This window comes from Canis lupus, chromosome 25 (assembly GCF_011100685.1).
Source record: "Canis lupus familiaris isolate Mischka breed German Shepherd chromosome 25, alternate assembly UU_Cfam_GSD_1.0, whole genome shotgun sequence".
Classification (NCBI taxonomy): domain Eukaryota; kingdom Metazoa; phylum Chordata; class Mammalia; order Carnivora; family Canidae; genus Canis; species Canis lupus.
In genome coordinates, this window is record NC_049246.1 from 40,388,420 (window position 1) to 40,400,891 (window position 12,472).

At 40.9% G+C, this 12,472-nt stretch overlaps 1 long non-coding RNA gene across 3 annotated transcripts in view; it reads left to right on the forward strand.

Annotated features, from left to right (window-relative positions):
- LOC102152679 overlaps window positions 1-12,145 on the forward strand; it is a 28,304-nt gene extending 16,159 nt beyond the window's left edge. The window contains exons 1-6 of one of the 3 annotated variants that reach the window (XR_005378767.1): window positions 532-884; window positions 2,081-2,221; window positions 2,542-2,658; window positions 2,812-2,927; window positions 6,372-6,463; window positions 8,683-8,830. This is a non-coding gene — a long non-coding RNA (uncharacterized LOC102152679). Of the gene's footprint in view, window positions 1-531; window positions 885-2,080; window positions 2,222-2,541; window positions 2,659-2,811; window positions 2,928-6,371; window positions 6,464-8,682; window positions 8,831-10,712 lie in introns of those variants that run through there. The other 2 variants (XR_005378765.1, XR_005378766.1) reach the window with 2 other exon arrangements.
- Window positions 12,146-12,472: the final 327 nt, after the last annotated feature.

Genomic DNA, 12,472 nt, shown 5'->3' on the forward strand with positions numbered 1-12,472 from the left:
TGGAGCCCTGAGTCAGGTTTCCTGCTCAGTGGGGAGCCTGCTTTCCCCCATTGCCCCTCCCCCTACTCCTACTCTCTCTCTCAAATAAATAAATAAATAAAATCTTTTAAAAAGGGGGAGGGGAGGAGAAAAAGAAAGACCTACAGTGACATGGGTTCTTGGATTATCCAGAACTGAGGCTCGAGTATGTCTGGTGACCACAACCCTAACATACATAGCTCTTCTCCCTCCCCCCCACCCCACGAGTGGTGAATTGGGCTTGGGAGGGTGGAAGTGGATGATAGACACCGAATTGAAAGAAATGACTGAGGTTCCTTAAGAGAAAAAGTCATCGTCATGGTGCCTTGCCTTTAAACTAAATAACGATTTCAACAAAGGCATTATTATACTTTCTTTTTTCTTAATAGACTTTATTTTTCAGAGCACTTTTATATTCACAGCAAAACTTGAGCAGAAGCGATTTCCCATATCTTCCACCAACACACCACTATCACAACGCCCCCACACCAGAGGAGTTCACTTGCTACAGTCGATGAACCTCCATGGATACACGTCGTTGTCACCCACAGTCCGCAGTTCACATTAGGGTTGGCTCTTGGTGTTGTACATTCTATGGCTCTTGATAAATGTATGATGACACGGATTCACCATTATGGTGTCATACAGAGTAGCTTCACTGCCCTCAAAAATTCTCTCTCTGTTGATGTTATTTCTGAAATTCTGAAATGCTTAAGAAGAGGAAATATCTGTAGCCCAAGGGGAGGATGATTTGATCAAATGATTTGATCAAAAGACTCAGCTGCAGATGGGAGTCTGGGGGAAGCTGCAGGTTCTTCTGTAGGAGCCTGGGAAATGAGTTAAAATGATTGACTGGCATTAGGCAGGTAACTCTGACGAAACAGCAGCAAGACATTAGTGAAGCCAGGGAGAAAGCACTATTCCCTTTTTGTCCCTCCTCTCATATTTACAATTCACAGTACTGGGAAGCCTTGGTGCTTAACACACTGACAATACTACTTATTTGTTGTTGTTGGTTGTTGTTTTTTAAAGGATTCTATTTTTTTTATTTGAGAGAGAGAGAATGAGTGGGGTGAGGGCCAGGGGAGAATGAGACTCCCCGCTGAGCAGGGAGCCTGATGTGGGGCTCGATTCCAGGACTCTGGGATCATGACCTGAGTCAAAGGCGATGCTTAACCAACTGAGCCACCCAGGCGCCCTGCCACTTATTTGTTCAAGAAAGATAATCCTAAATTTGATTTGAAATTCCTTATTGCGACAAGGAATGGCTATATTTGCTGAGCAGATTTACCAGAAAAGGAAGGCTTCTTCAGTCCAAACTCTACTGGACTTATATTTTTGGAAACCTCAATGGAGAAAAAAAATCTTCCTGATGAGACATGTGCAAAACAGCTTTTATATATTAAATGTTTGGATCCATATCCTTAACTGTTTATAACTGCCTCAACCTTTATTTTATCATCAAAATAAATGTCTATAGATTCAATGGTTTGAATAGGCTTCTAGAATTGGGGTAGATAGGAAAGGCTTGACTTCAGCCTCCTCCATGTTTGACAGAAAGCAAGCAGGTCTTAAATCTGGAGTCACCTGCTCTTGAACCCACACCTGACCCAGCCAGAAAAATGGACATGTGTCAGTGACCTGGGGAGAAAAGGATTTTATATAAAATTAAAAGAATTGTTGACTTAATGTCAACAATGTTACATGTTACATCTTGGGTCCAAGTAACTCTGGGGGTGGGCACATTTCAGAGAACAGAACCCAGCAGAAGAATTGCTTCCTAGTGAAAGGGGTGAGATGAGATCACCAGCCTGGATCATCACAGCCCCGGTCACTGACCTGGAGACAAGGGCAGCGTTGAAATCTGCACATCAAAGGCATTCCTACTGTTGCTGAGACACTTCTAGGGACCCCACAAGATACCGGAAGGGAAGGGGCCAAGACATGGCGGCTGAGCCCTTGCAGTGGTGTGGGTGGGAAGGGGAAGTTGCATTAACAATTATTGTGACTTAATTTATACCTGGGCAGCCACCAAGCTAGCTTCTCTCTGCTCCAAACCCAGCCTTCCACAGCCTGCTCTGGGATCTGCCACTGAGGCGCAGCCAACCACATTTTTGGTGTATGCCTAGAAGATGCTGGAGGGGAACTGAAAGGCTGGAGGAAGAAGAAGGACATGCTCCTTCCCTGACCACTTCCGGCTCCTGTGAGCAGCAATGCTGGCAACACTTCCTCACCCTGGAGCAGCGGTTCTGTCCATGACAGCCACCTAATCCAGTGTGCAGTATTTCCAACGCTCACAGAGCTGGTCTCTTCACAGTCCCTCAGGAAGCCATCTTTGCTCCTGCTCTAGTTTTCAACCCTGGGGGGTTGGGGTGGGCAGAGTGACAATTCCTCCAAGCACCCAAGATTCAATGGTTTCAGCCTCATGTCTTTGTTTCCAAGCCCTAGAGGTGATGGCTGCTTCCTATAGTTGCTGCTTCCATGATAATTTATTGCTATCTTTCTGCCATTTCTGTTTTCTAGTTAACAACTTTGCACTAGGTTATCAATCAAGTTCTCTCTGTTCAAATATCTTCTCACTGGACCCTGACTGACACACACCTGGAGTTCGCCCTGTGCTTGTATTCATTCAACAAGCAGGTAATGAGTTTCCCGCCGTGTGCCAGGCACTGTACGAAATGCTGGGGGTTCAGTGATGAATATGTCAGGCAAGCTCCTTGCACTCACGGGGGAGGAGGGAAACAGCCCCTGTCAGGTTGATGGCTGTGTTCCTAACCCCTCTGTTCCCACCAGGCGACACCCACACTGATCCAGATCCATTGTGTTTTTGCTCCTGATCCAGAGGGTGCCTCTTCTATTTCTGTTTCTGATTACCTTATTCAACGAAATAGTATATAACTCAACAAAATGTAAGTGCTCAAAGGATGAGCATCCTTTTTACAAAAAGTAAATTATGTGAAGGTTATTATCAACAGTGATGCAAGTGGATAGATATTATGTGCCTGAAGGGCATCTCATCTCTGTGTATCCTTTCCAAAAATCCACATCTCCAGTCTCATGAAAAAAACATTAGATATTGGGAGACATTCTACAGATACCTGGCCAGTACTTCTCAAGATAGTCAAGGTTATGAAAAGCAAGAAAAGACAGACTGTCAAAGACCAGAGGAATCTGGGGAGATGGGACAACCAAGTTCAATGTGGCACTGGGGCTTTGATCCTTGGACAGAAAGAGGCAATGGACAAGGGAGTAAAATCCAGATAAAGCATGGAGTTAATTATTATTTAATATGTCATTGTCGGTTTCTTAGTTTTGACAAATGTAGATGTTAATGACTGGGAGAAGTGGAGTGAGGAGTATTCAGGAACCCCCATACTAGCTTTGCAACTTATTTGTAAATCTAAAATTACTCCAAAATAAAATGTTTGTTGTATAAAAAAAAAAAAAAAAAAAAAGCTAAATTGCATGCTTCGGGAGATTTGGTAATTGTGGGTTGCTTTCGAACAATGCCTTTAAATTAGACGTGGGCAAGGCCTAATTGTAAAAGATAAGGAAACAAGTTTCAATCTTGCTTTCCAAGTCCCTTTATGCTCATGCTTCACTTTGAAGCAACCGAAACCAGAAATTATAGACGATGCTCTATGTCTGTAGTTTATGCAAGAAAAATGATGCGGAACCTGAATCAACAAACTCCTATTCAGTATGATGACCTTGTTTCTCGGTTGAAACCGAGGCAAATGAATGTGCATTTATTTATATTTTCACCGAAATATTTAACATAGACATAATCCCTTTTTTTTTTGACATAATCACTTTTCTATGATTCCCCAATTTTTGTGTAATCAGCCTACCAACTACCAGTCTCAAATGCACTAAGACTGCTTCTGCTAAAAACTAAAACAAGATCATTGTAGAGTGTGAATGGTGCTCTCAAAAAAACAACAACAGCAACAACAAAAAACAAAAAAAAAACAAAACCCAAAAAACAAACAAACAAAAAAATCAGGCATAGTAGAAAAGAGAGTGACCAGGCAAGGATGGGAGGCTTCTCAGGGGGTCAGAGGAACTCTCTGAGGAAATGACATTTGAGTTGAGGTCAGAACATGGCCTGGGGAATGTTCGTTGTCAGAATTTAATGATGGAGAAAGTCACACAAACAAATTAATGCAGCAGTGTCATAAGATGGATGTGCTGGCAATGGGGGACTCGACGGGAGGGGGCCCCTTCCTAACTGGGGTTGTCAGAAGAGGCGTCACAGGAGACACTGCCACACAGCAGTGCTTTGAAAGAGAAGGCATTTCCTAGGCAGAGGCAAGAGGGAGCAGAGTGATTTCAAGCAGTGGGCGCAATATTAATAAAGCACAAAGATGTGAAACAGCCTGAGGTATTTGGGAAACAGGGCGTAGAAAGGTCAGAGTCACACTTTATCAAGAGTTTAACAAAGCCCAGTTTTGCTGCTTAAAGTGTGGTTGAGGATCGACAGTACCAGCACCATCCAAGACCTTGTTAGAGATGCCGAATCCCAAGACCTTCCCAGACCTACTAAATGGAAATCTTCATTTTAATAAGAATCCCAGATGATTCACATGCACCTTATAGTTTAAGAAGCTTTGTCTAGAGGAAGGATTGGAGCGAAGCGTTTGGAAGTCAAGATACAGTTTAAGAAATTATAATAGTCTGGTCACAAGATGAAGATGTCCAGAGCTAAAACAATAACACTAAGGAAGAGAACAGATGTTAACAGAGGTTCAGGGGATGGAAGTATAAGCCGTGAAAACTGGTGTAGCTGGCATGAGGGAAGTGGGGAGCTCACATGACCTTCAAGGGGTGATATTCCAGAGCCAGGAGGTGATCCCATTGTATGTATACGTAATTATTACTAAAAACTAAATGATATATACTGACAATAATATAAATTATATTAAATACAAATGTAATAAATTCTCATCATAAGTCACCACTCTCTAATTATTTTACTACATTTCACTCCTGAGATCATGACTTGAGCTGAAATCAAGAGTCGGCCATCCGACTGACTGAGCCACCCAGGCGCCCCTACCTTCTTAACCATTTCAAGTGTATTTTTCACTAACGTTAGGCATGTTGATGGTGTCGTGCAATAGATCTCCTGAACTTTTCCTCTTGCAAGACTGAAACTCTATACCCATTAAACAACAGACTGGACTTTTAAAAATAAAATTAAAAATCTAGAAACAGGCTCTGAGATATAATGTGGTCCGAGATTTACAAACACAAAGTATATATATATATATATATATATATATATATATATATATATATATCACCTACATCTACCTATCTAAGCACCGTTAAACAAAGTTGTAGTTTTCTTTCCTAACTTCACTTTTAGGGCCAAAGAGCTTGGGTCCTAGTCAAAGATCGTCATCGATACAGAAGGTCCCCCTGCTACTTACGTTCTGTAGCTCTCCATTGGCTGACTTTTTAATAGAACTGGTAGCTAGCATTTCTGAACTTATTTTGTAACTATCTTTACCATTGACAAAGATAGTATCGAACTTTATTTCAAGCACTTGGTTTATGCCAGATACGGGGCTAAGTCTCTTCATTGTAATATTTTATTTAATCCCCACAACAAGCTAAAGAAATAGGTACTATACTAATTACTATTTTACAACAAAGAAATAAAGACATAAAATATGCTTAATGCCAAGGGTTACATGACCAGCAAGGGGCTGAGCCAAATTTGGACCAAGATTAGAGTCCGAGCTCTTCATCATGAAAGTAAAGACTGTCTTTTCTGTACTTTCTTTTCTTTTCAGATCAGACTTCCAGGTTTAGCAATCTGGGATTGCTAGTCCTAAGAAAGAATGAGGATCCTTTTTTTCTCCTCCATCACTACCCACAACCTTTCCTCCTACACGGACCCAAACATTGCTCAAACCCTTTCCTCTGCCACTCTTGCGTAGTGCCGCCAGGGTGATTGCTACCTTGTGTCCTACACCCTGAGATAGACTTCTGTCCTGCCAGGGAAGCTTGGGAGTGTTGAAAAGACTGGCCCAGAAATTATCGTGGACTCTTTGCCAGGAAAATGAACCCTGGTACTAGGCTTCCCAAAGTGTGTTTTGCAGAATAAGAAGAGTTTATATGGGAAAAGGGTTCTGAGTCACTTAAATTTGGAACGCTACAAGTTAAACAAAGTTAATCATAAAGTTAAATGTATTTTAATGCTGCAGAACATCTTAGAGCCTTGAATGGGCCAGTGTAGACTGTGACTCTCCCATGAGGGGTAGAACATGTACCATTTCTCTATGTACTTGACCTCAGAATCTCTTTTTTCATGCACATCTCTCTCTCATGACTACCGTTCTCAGGAAGACACTCTGGCAAACAGTTCCCCAGGGTAACCTCAAATGAATGAAAAATAGCTTCTTACGTAAGTCTGGGCACATCTCTCTTCTATAAGGTAAGAATGTATATTCTAATATTTTAGTCCAGGTAGAGCACTTGGGTAAAGGGAAAAAAAAATTTTCTTCCTCTATCCATCTTAGGTTCTCCTGCTGGGGTTCTATAAATTAGGCTGGTCAAAGATTGACAAGAGAAAGCAAACAGAACCTAATTTTGTGCTTTGTGTGTAAACATGGGAGCACTCGGCACCGAGTAACCTAACGCGGACGTTGGAACTCGGGTTTATATATACCATCGTAGGTTAGACAAAGGAAGAGGGGTCTTGGCTCCTGGGAGGGGAGACAAGTTGTGGTAAGGCAATGAGGAAAAGTATGCTAAACAAAGACTGTTTAGTGACATTTATCATGGTGCCTCTTCAAGAGTCCTCCTCTTCCCAGCACAGGAGGGGAAGATGTCTCTAGTGATGTAAATTTCCTTTACAAAAGGAAACCTGTACCCTGTGTTTAAAGCTTTTCCTTCTCCAGCTGGTTCTCAAAATGATCCATATGCCAAAGAGGCAATGTTCTGGGGTGTTAGATCCTGGTGCCTTCCAGCATGTTCCCGTTTCCAAACGTAGGCCAACTTTAAACCAGCCATTTGCACCATAAGGCAAAACTGAGTGAGGTTCTAAGCTGGTGCTTAAACTGGCCTCTTGCACTGTCAGGAACGTACAATCCAGAATCTAATCTGTTCATTTGTAGGTGATGATAACAGAATCTACAGGTTCGTTCGCACAGATGTTATTGCTACTTATGAGATAAAGTTACTCAATTACTTAGGCATCCCTAGGTACTTAAAGCGAACATAAAGTATTTCTATCTAATAGCTGTATCTGTACCCTGTTACTGTACACCCTGTGGAGAGTTTTATGGCTCCTCCCAGGAATTAGAGGGGTGGGGGCTGGGGAGGCAGAGAAAAAGGAATATGTTCTATCCCCTAGTAAGCAAAAACCACAATGGAAACAATTTAAATGTTTCCTCTTATCCAGAGAATGTCTCCTGTAGTACGGCAGAAAATAAATATTGCCATTTGGGATGTGAGAGGGAGAAAAATGACAAAAATTAGGGAGTAGAAAAGCCTCTGTGCTCCATACCAGAGATGCTGAGATTCTGAATCATGGGATGTTAGACAGTTGTAAAGATTACTCGGTGCAGCCTTTCATCTTGCAGATAAGGAAACTGAGCCACAGAGCAGGAGGTGTGCTTGGACACCCGGTTGATTTCGTAGGTCCAGGAGGAAGGAGAGCTGCCACATTGCCAGCTCACTTCTCTGTTAAGCTCTGGCCCCTGGATGCAGCCTGCAGCCTCATGCTGCCTTGCTCATGTGGGTCAGGTCCAAATCCACGTGTTGGTCGGAAATGCTTCTACTTTACTAACAGCCTTTCACTCCTGAGGTTTGAGAGCCAATTTTTATGGTACCTGCTGACCCTAGCGGCTCACCTTTCTTCAAGCCTTTGGTGGTGCAATGTAAAGGCATCTGAATGGCTTCTCAACAGGAGATAGTCCAGTTTGCAATTCCTTTCCTAGGCTGAGTTAATAGCTAAGCTCCTGTGGGATACGGACCAACTGAAATCCTATTATTTAGTGATCAGAAATGGCCCTAGTCCTAGTTTCTCATTTCCTTTGAAGGAGCCAACATGCTTTTCCTCTTTTTTCTTTTTTATGTAATACAAACTATACGGATTGTTTTATGTTGGAGAGATCTTTTATGGACAAAAAAAAAAAAAGATTTTTCAGACAAAATATTTGCAGTGTTTAAGAAGCAGGCAAATTTGAATGAGAGCCTGTGCCTATTTGCAAACTACTTAAAACAGATGAGATAAAAGACATAATGGAAAGAGTGAGCTTGTAACCATTCAGGGACTATTGAATTTCACGTGTCGGGTTAGGCAATCGATCAATCAATATCAAACTATACAAGTAAAAGCTAGAAAGGTAGTTCATATGGCTTGTCACGCGAGTCACAATAAGTCACAAAAAATATCATACAATATCAAAATGAACATTTAAAAAATCAGCTTTATTCATTGCAGTATGGTTACAAACCGTGAAAATTCATGCACTAAATAGAGTTTGATGACCTTTGACAAATACATACCCTTGTGTGACCTTTGTAACCACCACGACAGTCAAGAGATGAAACAATTTCATCAACCAATAGGTTCTCTCACGTCCATTTAAGAATAAGTTGCAGACGTGATGATCTTCTATTTCCTAAATACTTGTTTATATTATATAGGAGTTCTCCTGTGTGACCGTGGGACAAGGATCAAAATCAGGAAATGAACACTCAAACAAAGTTATTATCTTACCTATTGACCTTATTAAGGCTTTGTCAGTTGTCCCCGCGATGTCTCATTTTATAGCAAAACAATCCAAATGTTGAATTCAGATGTCTTGTCTCTTCAGTCTCCTGTGATCCAGGACATTTCCCCGAGCCTTTCTTTCTCATGACATTGGTATTTTTGAAGCGTACAGGTCAGTTATTTGGCAGGCTCTCCCTCCACTCAGATTGTTTGATGTTTCCTCATGACTAGATTCAGAGTATGCACTTTGGGCAGGAATACCACAGATGTGATGCCGGGTTCTCAGAGTGGCCCAGCAGGAGACACGTGCTGTTGACTTGGGTCAGCAAGGTGGTTGCCTTTGGTCATTTGGTTAAGGTGGCGTCTGCCACATTTTTCCACTGTAAAGTAACTGCTTTGCCCATAATAATCAAAAAGGATCTGAGAGGAATATTCCTTGAGGTGCACCATATGATTCAGCAACTATACTCATGAGCATTCTTCTCCAAAAGCAGTCAAATCTCAACTGACCAGAGTCAATAAAATGGAAGTTGTTCTTTGCTAGACTGTTGGTTGCTCCCTACGACCTGGGGAGAAGAGAGGATTTAAACAATGTTTTAAAACTGGCATCATGTGATGTGAGCAGCACTGGGGGTTATATAGGGCAACTGATAAATTGTTGAACGCTACATCTAAAACTAATGATGGGCTTTATGCTGGCTAACTGAATTTAAATTAAAAAAAGTAAAGCAGGCATCTGGAATTTATCTCTCCAAAAGGATATTCTAGGGTCTACCTGAGGTTCTGAGAGGACTGGTCTTGAACCCCGGGATCTACCGCAGCTGGCCATTAGCATGGGTGTTTTGATACCTCAGTCTTCAAGGGTTAATTCAACCATGATGATTCTTTGTGGTTAGAAAGTCAGGAAAGGTTATATATTTTAGTAAGAGTTTCAACAGTAGATGTTAAAGTGCTAAAAAAAAATCTTCCCATTTCCTATTCAAACTTGAATAAACACTTTCAGTTAATCAAGATTCTCTAGTATATGCAGAAACTCTGTTCTGTCTTTGACACATGTATTTCTAATACATAGTAGTCATTTCACACTTAGAGTTTTATGCTTTCTCACATATACGTGGGACTGTATTCGTGGACCATTAGATTTTTGCCACCAGAATTTCTCTTGTCATTTAACCTCCTGGATGGTTTTTAATGTTTTTAAATGAACATTCCTGGCATCAAATCATGTGGTAATTAATGGGCAGGAATTATGTTCATTCTCTAAAATCATCTTCTAGAATATTTATTTATTTTGTTGTTTCTTTAGAAGTGTGGGAAAATGTGCTACACATATTTCTCAAAGCTAGGCTGTTACCACTTTAAAAAAAAAAACAAAACACACACACACACACACAACACGACCAGATTCTAAATGCTTACTCATCGCTGGGAAAGCTTTCACAGCTTTACATCTACAGAAGCGCTGGGCCCTCCAGTTTCAGATAGTCTTCCTTTTATGTTTTGTTAAATAAGAAATGACGACTTGAGAGAAGACACGTCTGAGCATTAAGCATGGCCAAGGGGCTGGAGCTTCCTGTTCATTTAAGTCCACTGACAGATTGGTGGAGGAAGAAGAACATTTTCTTTCTCAAACAAAATCAGATGTGAAGAGCCAGAGAAGCAGCAGTGAACTGGGGGGTGGGGGGGTCGGGGCGGTGTGCCTGGATGCTTATTCGGCATTCTTGGCCTTCATGTCCTCCCCTGACTCCCACATTGGCTATGAACTGCTCTCTTGTTGGTGCTTCTCCAGGCCTTAATCAACCCATCCATTGTCCTATGATTGTGTTTAGCCCCCCACTCAACTGAGGACTCTGATTCTTACTTGTATCTAGGACACCTAGATAAGTTCCTGAGACATGTCAGGCAGTTGAATGGACAACTGAATGCTTCAGAGGTTTGATTAATATCACCTTACATTTCATAGGTAGAAAGAAACAAAATAATTCAGCACAACCCCACGTTTTATGGAAGAGGAAAGCAACTCCACGTATTTAAATGACTTGCCAACGTCACCAAGTATTTAGATGATAAAATAGGACTAGAACTCATCTGGTGCTCTTTCCAATGCGATATGCATACATAAATTTGATTCTTACAGGACTGGCCAAAAACAAACTAGAAAGAATGTAGAGACTTTTCTCCTCATGTTCTTTACTTAATGTTGATATAGCTGAAGTCCCTGGAAAAATTCACCTTTTGAGAACAACAGCCTTGAAGTCAGAATCAGTGGCTGTGACAGATAAACTCTGTCAACCTTCATGTCCAAGCAGCGATCCCCAGGGGGTCATCTGGAACCTGCTCCACTTAAAAGGAATTTTCCATTTTAGAATCAAGTGCACAGATGACCCTCCCGGTCATATTATTTCTGAATCTTTGTACTCAATAGTCCCTCTACTTGAAATTCTTTCTACCTATTAAACATTTTCCAAGACATGGATAGATGTGAAAATTTTAAAATGTTGACTAAATAAGAAAGTTGCAGAAGGAGGAGTATAGTATATAACATCACTCATGTAACTTCTCTACTTTTTAGTTACATACAATAAAATGTACTTTTCCTGCTATACAGTTCTATGAGTTTTGACAAATTCAGAGTTACGTTGCTTTTGCCACAATCAAGATACAGCACAGTTTCATCACACACATCCCTAAATTTGCCTCTGCTACCTCTTAGTCAAACCTCACCCTACTCCCCCAAATCCCCCCATGCTCTTACAACCACTGATCTCTAAGTTGTCATTACAGCCTTCTTCTCCAGAACATTCTGTCAATGGAACCATAGTGTAACCTTTTGAGATTGGCTTTCTTCACTCAACATAATGCCCTTGATATGCTCCAAGTTGTTGCTTATATCAAGTTATTTTATTCATTATTAGGTACTATCCCACCTCATAGATGACCTGTTTTATTTACCCATTCCTAAGTTGAGAGACATTTAGGTTTCCTGTCAGCCTTTGACGCTTATCAGTAAAGCTGCTGTTAAACACTCACACACAAGTTTTTGTGTGAACATAGATTTTCATTTCACTTAGCAACAACACAGAAATAGGATTGCTGGGCAGTTGAGTAAGTACATATTTAACTTTATAAGAAACTGCCAAGCAGTTTTTCTGAATGGGAGTTCCAGTTTTGCCACATCCTTTCCAGCACATGGCATTGCCAGGCTTTTTAGTTTTTAGTCATTTTAATAGCTATAGGTATATATTTCATTGTGGCTTAATTCGATTTTTTTCTAATTACTATCAATTTGAACATTCTGAAAGTGATTGTCATTAGTATATCTATCTAGCATAGAAGTATTTGCTCAAATGTTTTGCTCATTAAAAAAAAAAAAAACAACAACCAACTGGGAGTGCGTGGGTGGCTCAGTCAGTTGGCTAAGCATCTGCCTTCAGCTCAGGTCATGATCCCAGGGTCCTGGGATTGAGCCCTGAGTCATTGGGCTCTCTGCTCAGCAAGGAATCTGTTTCTCTCTCTGTCTCTCCCTCCATGCTCATGTTCACTGTCTCTCTCTTTCAAATAAATACATAAACTCTTTAAAAAAAAAACTGGATTGTTTGTTTTCTTATTGTTGAATTTTGAGAATTCTTTATATAGTCTATGTAAAAATCCTTTGTCACATATGCGATTTGCAAATACTTTCTCTTTTTCCTCTTCTCTTTCCATTCTTTTAAAGGTATCTTC